The sequence below is a fragment of the Papio anubis genome, chromosome 7 (genome assembly GCF_008728515.1).
Source record: "Papio anubis isolate 15944 chromosome 7, Panubis1.0, whole genome shotgun sequence".
Taxonomy (NCBI): domain Eukaryota; kingdom Metazoa; phylum Chordata; class Mammalia; order Primates; family Cercopithecidae; genus Papio; species Papio anubis.
The window spans coordinates 9,338,196-9,348,478 of NC_044982.1; positions in this window are offsets into that span (position 1 = coordinate 9,338,196).

Sequence of the window (10,283 nt, forward strand, 5' to 3'; positions counted from 1 at the left end):
TGGAATCTAGGAAGGGAAAAACACGTATCTGTAGACTGAACCCAAGTCTTCCTGGAGGAATTCTGTATTCTCAGGCCATGACGCAACCTTGGAAAACAGCAGACTCCAGCTGAATGCCAGAAACCCCTCCTTGACTTCCCCACTTGATCAGCTCACACGGCCTCCAGTGCCCCTCTCCCCTTGAGCTGTCTGATGCCCAGAATGGAAACACAGAATTTGCGGTGGAGTCTGACCATCACCAGCCTGGGGCTACAGGATGTACCTTCATTAATGCAGCTCCAATGGCAACCTCATGCCCTGCCCACCAGCACTGAGAACATCTGCCCGGAACGCTCAGAACCCCTGAAAGGATTTGTGAAACGGAGCAGACAGGTGAGACCACTTTCTTTGCAGAAAATACAGCAGAGCCAAGGTTGGGCGTCAGGTTCCAGAAAGCCACAAAGCCGTCCGGCAGCAGCAGTAGGAGGAGGTCAGAAGGTAAGGAGAATTGTAGGATTGTGAGATGACAGGCTTGGGGTCTCACTGCCCCAGAGCAACCTTCCTGGTCTTAGGCCAGTGGTTTCAGCCTTCTGAGCATGAATTCCTCATTCATAACATGGTAATAATAGTGGCAACCTCATAGCCTCTGTAAGGTTTAGACGAGATATTACATGCAGAGCAGCAAGCAGAGTAAGCACCTCATATGATTAGCTGCTACTATGATGATCATGGTAGGAGGTCCCGAAGGGATAAAGGCCAAGTTTTAGGAAAAATCACCAGACAAGTATAAAAGAATTGATGAAGAGATGCCAGATGTAAAGTCACTGGGGCAATCGAGCTGTGATCAATGAGGGTGGCCATGAAAGGGGAGGGCGTGAAGCCAAAAGGAGAGAAAGGGTTGAGAGAGAAGATGTGGAAGAGGAAGGAGAGGACAGAGTTGAAGAAATAGTAACTCCAAGATTGTACCTCTTGTCTGTTCCAAAAGCCTATTAGTGTACCATGTCATTGTCACTGCAGTTGTTTGCCTTAAAAAGGTGAGCTGCATAAAAGAAGGAAGCTGCCTTGCTTGTGGTCAGATTCCTCAGTGCACCAAAGGCTACCTGGAAACTAGCAGATGCTCAATAAATGTTGTTGAATGAATTTCTGAATGGTTTTGAATGTATGTATGTGTGTGTGTGTGTATATATGTATGTGTATGTATGCATGCATGAATGTACATGTGCAGGTATATAGTTATAAACAACATAGAACTATAAATTATGTATAGTTGATTCGTGTATTAGTCAAGGTTCTCTAAAGGGACAGAACTAATATAATAGATGTGTATATGAAGGAGTGTTTATGAAGGAAAACTGACACACGATTACAAGGTGAAGTCCCACAATAGGCCATCTGCAAGCTGAGGGGCAAGGAAGCCAATCAGAGTCCCAGAACCTCAAAAGCAGGGAAGCCGACAGTGCAGCCTTCAGTCTATGGCTGAAGGCCCAAGAGCCTCTGGCAAACCACTGGTGTAAGTCCAAGAATCCAAACGCTGAAGAATTTGTAGTCTGATGTTCAAGGGCAGGAGGCATCCAGCATGGGAGAAAGATGAAGACCAGCAGACTCAGCAAGTCAGCTCCTTCCACCTTCTTCTGCCTGCTTTATTCTAACTGTGCTGGCAACTGATTAGATGGTGCCCACCCAGACTGAGGGTGGGTCTGCCTCTCCCAGTCCACAGACTCAAATGTTAATCCCCTTTGGCAACACCATCACAGACGCATCTGGGAACAATACTTTGCATCCTTCAATCCAATCAGGTTGACACTCGATATTAACCATCACAACTAGTATATATAAAACTTTCAAAACTAGTGTGTGTGTATATATACGCCAAGAAGCTTTCTTCTTCAGTGATAGTACATGTTTCTGAGCTTCCTACTGGCCAAGATGATGAAAGAAACTCACTGTATTACTAATTTTCATTGCCCACCCCCCCAACAGGTTTGCAAGTTAACCTGGAAGAACAAATGTATATCCAGGGGCATGTTAATTTAGCTTCTCCTCTGAGAGACATTTGGGGAAAAGGATGAATAATGTTATCAACAACAGTTTCAAAAAATGCAAAAATGGTCTGTAAATTGATTCCTTTTGTGTATCAATCTTCTACAAAAGTCATGGGTACAAAAAGAAATGAAAGCTCAGCATAGGCATGCTTCCCCACCCCCATCATGGTATTTTTTAAAATCATGAACTGGATGCGTTTTCTTCTCTGCCACTAACTGGGATTTGGAGCTCCTGGTCTCAGGTCATTGCTCCACCTTGAATGCCAACTGACAGCATCCTTCATAGAAGAATAGTTAAGGGGAATCCCACACTCAGCCCCTCCCATTCAATTTGCCTGGAGTCAACTTTTAATTGCTGGAGTGAGCAGCATTTCACATTGTACAAACAGGTAAGTTAGCAGACACCAATGGGTCCGGGATAAAATGTGTCCGGAGTTAAATTTAACAAATATCTGATAAAATCTGTCACAGACTTTCCATTGCTTTGTAGAGTCTGTCGTTGCCTCCTTTCAATTTGTTATCAGTCAATAAATTGCCGATCTCTGATGAGGTAGCAGCAGGGTGCTCAGTGAGTGCTGGGGGTTAGAGGTGGGGAACAGAGCCGTCTTCAGCTTGCAAACAGTCTAGACCAGGGTGGGGCTGGAAGGGCAGAACATAGGGAATAAGGGTCACAGCAGAGGGGCTGACAAAGCACCGTGGTGCTTCTGGGAGCTGCAAAGATGCGGTCCAACTGAGAGCTGCCCACATTGCTACGATGCTGTGAATATAAGGGTCATCCCACCTGCAAGCTCATGCAACAGAGACAGTGTTTCCAGAGGACAGAATACCACTTTGTGCAGTATAATTAAAAGAAACAACAAGAAAGACTCCCCGCTCCTTGAAAATCAGAAACCCAGACAGCATAAATAATGACAAGGAGTGTCTTTCAGTCACCAATGACAAGTAGAAAAGTTGTACTCTCAACAAAGGAGGTGCACAATGGCGAGCTCTTCGCTGAATAGGGACCACGTCTGTCTAACTCTGTGCAGCACGCCAGACTGCCAAGTACCTGTGGGTGCTTAATAAATGCCTTTGAAGGATGATGAATGCCATCATTATTACATCTGCCATTATAGTTTTTAGTGAATGAACCTTCCTTATCAATCTTTATAACCACAATTTCAATAGTATGAATTCAGTCACCTCCCATACCAAGTGCTTTCTGAAATTTTAGTTCTCAAACCTTGTCAAGAAACAATGCATTTGATTTTTGCAATGTCACATGTCAGTATCAAAGCAAATTTAACTTCCATGCTATCTTCTCAAACGGTTATGCTATAATGTGGCTCATAAAGAATATAAAAGAATTGTTTTCCAGCTTGCAGTCTGTAGTAATACTTGAATTTTTCACGAGTTATTGAAGACGCCTTTCAAAATGCTATTTGACATTAGCAATATATGATTTTGAAAACAAAGAGCCATTGTTTCTAGAAGTGGTTGCTAAAAAAGTAAATACTTGGATATTGCTTGTGAACTGCAACAATTTCCATTCTTTTCTTTTTTTAAACACTTACGACTTAAATCAAGGTGGGCACAAAATCTAAAAGCCTACAGATGTCTTTTAAAAGTGACTTCCTCAATTCTACTGGTCATTTATAACCCAGGTTACTTCTGTAGCCTTGAATTGAATTTAGCCTAAAGTTGAATGTAGGTCCCTTCTCTGTCCAGCCTGAATAATCTCTTTCTCCTCTGATACTATAAGATCTATTATTCCTAACACTCATTTGACAAAATTTGAAAATTCTTCCCCCCGCTTCCCTCACTCTTTTCTTCCTCCTCTTCCCTCCCTCCCTCCCTTCTTTCCCCAAACAAGGAGGCTACCGACTGTGTAAGCAGACATCAGGCTAAAAGTTCAGCCATACGAATGGGAATAAGCCAGCCCTGCTGGTAAAGCATACACAGTCTCACAGGGGAGATGGATCATCGCGACACAGTGAAATTCCACAGGAAGAGGCCCATCAAAGCAGGCTGAGCAGAGTCCCGGGGAACAGCCAGTGGTGTCACGAGTTTGTGGAGGAGCTAGGGGAGAAGGCGCACTTGAAGGAGGCCTTTGAGGATGCTAAACTATTTGACAGGTGGATGAAGTGGAGGAAAGGCATCCTAGGCAGAGAGGAAATTCTGGTTAACAGCCTGGAGAGAAAACAGTGCTACAGTGCACACAGAAATGATCAAGAGGCCCAACTGGGCTCCCATGAGAAATGGGGCCAAAGGGGAGATTTGGTCAGACGATGAAGCGCTTTGCATCCCATCCTGAAAGTCTGGACTTGACTTGGTGCGTACCATACGCTGTGTGGTGCATAGCAGGTGCTTTGCTTGGTACAGACCCATATACTAGAGAGTTTGTAATAGGTGCTTTGCTTGGTACACACTTATTACTGGATGGCTCATAGTAGGGGCTTTGCTTGGTACCTACTCATATACTGGATGGCTCATTGTAGGGGCTTTGCTTGTACACACTCACCCACTGTGTAGCTCATAGCAGATGCTCACCATTCAAGACATTGGGGAGTCATCAAATAAAGTTAAACCTCACAGGGGCACAAATGGGGTAGATCCAGGCATTATAGCACTTGAAGCTTAAAGTCATTTAGGGGAGCACTTTAGGAAAATGAATTTTAAAGCATATGACCTGTGAACAGATGGAAAGGGTCCCATGCAAGTGAGTGGCCTTATGGCTTAGACTTCACTGGTTTCATTAGCCTTTGGGCATGGTTAATTCCACTCTGCAATAAGAAAAGCCAGTTGGGCATGAATAGGGTGGGTTAGGAAGGAGACCAGATCACCATCTTGTAGCATAGGTATTTCTCTTCTTGTATCATCATCTAAAGTGGCTTACATATTTGTTTATCACCCTGACTATGTCGTAAATGTTATGAAAGTGTTTATCTCCCTTTTATACCCTCTGCAAAAATCTAGCACAATGCTTTGCATTAATAATTGGTTAATTGTGATATTTGACATTGGATATCTCCATTAACAAACTCTGCCTGTCTCATTCTTGCTAAGAACATTAACCGAGCACTAATTATGTGCCAAACATTGGGAAGAGCACCCATTATGTGTCAAGGAAATGGAAATACGAAGGGCTTTCTCCCTTTCACCCTGCACTTCAGAAGCTCATAGCTCACAAGAAAGAAACGATGTTGTAATCATACTGAATATTTACTGAGTCCTTGCTGCAAACTAAAGTGGCTTGGATAACCTATCTCAGGTAAGTCTAACAATTCCACAGTCAGACAATATTATTACCCCCACTATAGAAATGAGGTCACACATACAGCTGGTAAGTGAGGGGGTTTTATCAAAGCATGAGCCCAGAAAGTCTGACTGCAGAGTCCACATTCATAACCCCACATGATAGACCACCAGTATTTAACGGTAACATAAAAATATGGTTGCAGTGGAGGCAATAAGTTCTAGGACAGAAATAGGTACAAGGGGCACATCTGAGGAAGGGGCCAACTCCTGTGTGGTCGGGAAGGTTGCAAAGAGAAAGGTGTGAGCTGAGTCTTAACCAACCAGACTTCATCAAGCAGGTGAACAGGAGGAAAGAGCATTCCAGATAGAGGCACATTCAAAAACATGCTGGAAACCACGGCCTGCAGTTTCAAGTTATGGCAAAACCACCTTGACACGCCTTCGCTTGTATCTGTAAAGGAGAACAAACACAGCGCAGTGTAGTACCTTCCTTTTCGGAGCAAATCCTCAAAGCTGTAATTAATGGCTCCAACTGCTGTAATAAGAAAGGGAACAGGATGGAAGCTTCCTTTGAGTATAATTCTTCAGGAGCCCAAATGAGGCTAACAAAAGAGAAATTAAACACAATGCTGTGTCATGGCACTTTGACATAAGTGTCGACTTAGAATTTCAAATAAAATTAGAAGATTCTTCTAATAATTATATAGGATGGCAAATAAGGTCCAGGGGCAAGCGCATGTGGCAAGAAGTGACTAATCGTATTTTGCAAAAAGGCAACCGGAGCTGACCCTTCTCAGGATAATATTGCAGAGAAGTCAGAGAGGAGGAAAGGTTACCAGTGGTTAATGTTAAATAGTAATCCATCCACCACGCACCCCCCATCGCTCCTCCATATTCATAGGAAACCACCATCCATCCATATTCATTACCGTCCAAAGAGTTTAAAAGTAGCAAATGCAAGCTTGGAAGATTTCAATTCTAATAAAAGTGCTTCCGGTGACAAGCGCCATAGGCTTCCCCCACCAACCTCGAAATTAAACTAAACTAATAAAGGAAAATGGTAGGTGGTGAGGCTGGGATAAGCCCTGTCTTCTTCTTCTTCGTTGTCTTCTTTTTTTTTTCTTTTTCTTTTTTTTTCTTAGATGGGGTTTTGCTCTTGTTGCCCAGGCTGGAGTGCAATGGCGTGATCTCAGCTCACTGCAACGTCTGTCTCCCAGGTTCAAGCGATTCTCCTGCCTCAGCCTCCCTAGTAGCTGGGATTACAGGCATGCGCCACCACACCTGGCTACAGATTGTGTATTTTTAGTAGAGATGAGATTTCACCATGTTGGTCAGGCTGGTTTCGAACTCCTGACCTTAGGTGATCTGCCCACCTCAGCCTCCCAAAGTACTGGGATTACAGGCGTGAGCCATCATGCCCTGCTAAGCCCAGTCTTCTTAAAGCACCAAAGGGCGCCTTCCTTTATCAGGCATTTTCTAGGTGCCAGACATGTACCCAAGAGGCTCTAGGTGCAGGCCTGGGTGTCTTTGGAAACGCTTGGGGAACTGAGATTGGGACAAGTGCTTCCCACTCCACTAAAGGGTTCAGTAAAGTTTCTTAGGCCTCGGACTTCCTTGTAGAAAGGAAATTCTGCGGTCGGGTGTGGTGGCTCACACCTACACTTTGAGAGGCCGAGGCAGGTAGAGCATTCGAAGTCAGAAGTTCAAGACCAGCCTGGCCAACATGGTGAAACCGTGTCTCTACTAAAAATACAAAAATTAGCTGGGCGTGGTGGTGCCTGTAATCCCAGCCACTTGGGAGGCTGAGGCAGGACGATCACTTGAACTTGGGAGGCGGAGGCTGCAGTGAGCCAAGATTGTGCCACTGTACTCCAGCCTGGGTGACAGAGCAAGACTCCGTCTCAAAAAAAAAAAAAAAAAAGAAATTCTGCAAAGAATAGAACAAAGTAGTTAAACTCTTCCACGAATAGAGTTGACTGGAACATCACCTCTGCCAGGCACCAGCAGGTTTCAGGTTTTCATTTTTTATCCGATTTAGGCTAATCAATGAGATTCTTCATCCTCCCCCATTTACTGCACACTAAATCTTCATAATAGCAGTCCCTGTAGATATCACCTAAATTAGGAGACTTAGAGTTTGTCAAGGTGTTTACAAATACGTGACCATCTTGCATCCTTGAAACGACCTGCAGCCAAGTATGTGTATTTTGTGTATTGTGTATGTAAAAGGTATATATTATTATTTTTGGAGTCTTTTTCAATTTCATAGGAAAAGGAAATTAAGGCACAAAAAGTTAAGGAATTGGCCTAAAAAGTCACACTGCAGCTAGAGAATATCAGTTCAGGATTTTTGACCCCAGGGAAAGAGTGAGCTTCTAATTGCAGCAGGCAGAGGTTAGGGTTTAGGGGAGATCCTACGGACGGGCCAGAGGTAAAGTCTGAACTAAAGACCCTTAAAGTTCTTGCCACCCTAAGTTTTATAAGGATCTTAAAGGCCGTTATTCTGCTTGACTATGCCTCCTGGTCTTGCGGGCAGGTGGCAGGCACTGCTGAATAGTGGGAAGGGCAGGATCCTGGAGGCCCTGCACAGTTCTGCAATTCCATACAGAGAATACAGCCTTATGATGCCCCGGGGTTTTAGGGATATACATATATATGCGCGCGCGCACACACACACACACACACACACACACGCACACAGAGCCATAGCTAGGCGTGGTGGAAGAGTGCACTGGGGACCCAGGACAATGACTTTTCTCCCCAAGAGGCGTTTGCCAGGGCGAAGCAGGCAAGAGCTCGCCCCTGTCCCCACGCCTGGATCCAGACGAACGAGGGAGACCTTAATTCACTTTACCCCGAAATGAACCCCACCCCCAGCGCAGAGTGGGTGGAAAGGTAGGAAGTTGAGACAGCCGATGACTGCTCCTGGAGATAAGCAGAGGTAGTGGCACCGGCAGATCTTGATCTGGCTACCGGCTCCCTGGTCGTCTCCTCCGCGGTCAGGCGCATCCTGTGGCGCCCAGACCGCCGCGTCCCCAACCGCGAGCGCTCGCCTGCGCCGGGCCGGGCGCCCGAGATTCGGGAGAGATTAGGGGCCCGCAAAGCAGAAGAGCAGATTCAGAAAGGAAAAAAAAAAAAAAAAAAAAAGCGAGAAGTGCGAGAAAAATATACTGAATTCAGCTAAACACACGGCAGATGAAAAAATACCTTGCTCAGAAGCCAAAACCGAGCTCCCAAGCCGTGAGACACTGGTGCGCCCCCGCCAGGCATGCAGGCCGGGTGTTAGGGGGCAACCTCGAGGCCCGCTGGTGGCCTCGACCCCAGGGCGGACCTGCGCCCACCCTCAGCCCCTGCAACTGCGGGTCAGGAGAAAGGGACCTGCCATGGGGAAGAAAGCTGAATCTTCTCCAATTAGGCTTCTCCTTAAAGAGAAAAAGTAGGTGGCTGGGCAACCTAATCCAATCTGGGACTCTGGACGTGTGCTTGGGCACTTCTGGCAGCCGGCCGGAGCGTGTGGGTTCGGAGCTCCCAGCGCTGGCCCCGCGCAGCCCCTCGAAGCCACCAGTAAACCCGCAGGGCGCCTTGGCGCAGGCTCGCGTTGGCAGAGCTGGCCTGGGAAGCGAAGCTCCCTCCTGTCCGGATGACCAGGCCTCTTCAGGGTCCTGGCTCAGGCTGCCAGTGTGGGACAGAGCTTCACGAAGGGGCACAGAAACAGAGACAGGCTCTGGGCGGCGCCGCCGGGATGTGGCGTTTCTGTGCCCCGGGGAGGGCGCACCACCCCTGCCTATGCGGAGCGATCCGGACGCTGCAGGGGTGACGCGAGACAGCGCCCTGGTCCCCTCTGCCTCTCCCGCTCTGACCTCCTTTGGTTTTTAAAATTATTACTGTTGTTACTGTTGTAGGTAAATTTTTCACAGCTACGAAGTGAGAGGAAAATTCCGAAGGCAGTCGTCACTGGACCCCTTCCCCCTCCCACTCCCCCCTCCCCCCTCCCCCTACACCAGCCTTTCCTTTCCGACCCTCCTTCCCCGGGAGACCAGGAAAATGTTGACGCTTCCGGTCCCCTTTCCCCCTCCGCCACAGGGTTGCAAGGGCAAGGAGTGTTCTCCAGATAACCAGCAGCAGGTGTCTGGAGGGGAGGGGGCCTAATGCAGGTCCCCACCCCCTCCCCTTTCGGATGCCACCAAAGCCTCCATAGCTAGGGCGCGTCTTCCTGGATCTTCTTTCAGTTTCCCGGGCCCTGCAGACCAGGACAGAGACTTTCCAGCTGTCCTGGAGCATTTTTCTTTTTTTTTTTTTTTAAGTGAGCTCAGTTGCTGCAGTGACATAAAAGCCCCCTTTGATTTACAAATAGATTCATACAACTGCAAGAACTTGGATTTGTTTTGAGGTTCTTGGTACTTTTCTTTAATGACAGAATGCCCAATAGGTAAATCAAATTAACGAAACCCTGCTAACACGAATAGTGCCATCAAATAAAATTGTGCAACTGACAGTAATTAAAAGATTTAGAATAAGTAAATATGCATTGTATATTTCAGGCAGATGACCACGTCCTGAGACACAATGTTCCATGTGACTAGCAGTGCCTTTCAGTCAGCACAGTGAGGGCATATCCCCATTTGGTGAGCCGGCCAAAAGTCTAAGTAGAGACCCTCCGTGAACAGGAAGCTTGGAGGGGCTGGCCTTCGTGACTCCCTCCACAGGCCCTGGGAAAAACATCAAAGGCCAGAATTCAACCCCCTCATTACAAAATGGTTAAACCAAGACTCTTGGGTTGTGACTAAGCCAGAGATTGACCCAGTGCTCCAGACAGTTACACAGTCGTTTGCAGCACAAAAACACAATGTCCTACCTGTGAGAGACATGCTTCTTCTCAGTCCCATTCTACAGATGGAAAAAACTGAGGCCAAGAAAGAGTCAGTGACCACACCAAGCACTTCTCCTAGGAAATGGCAGAACTGGAACACTACAGATAACACAGCACCTCTTCTGCACCCACTGCAGATCTGAGAAATCCTCTCA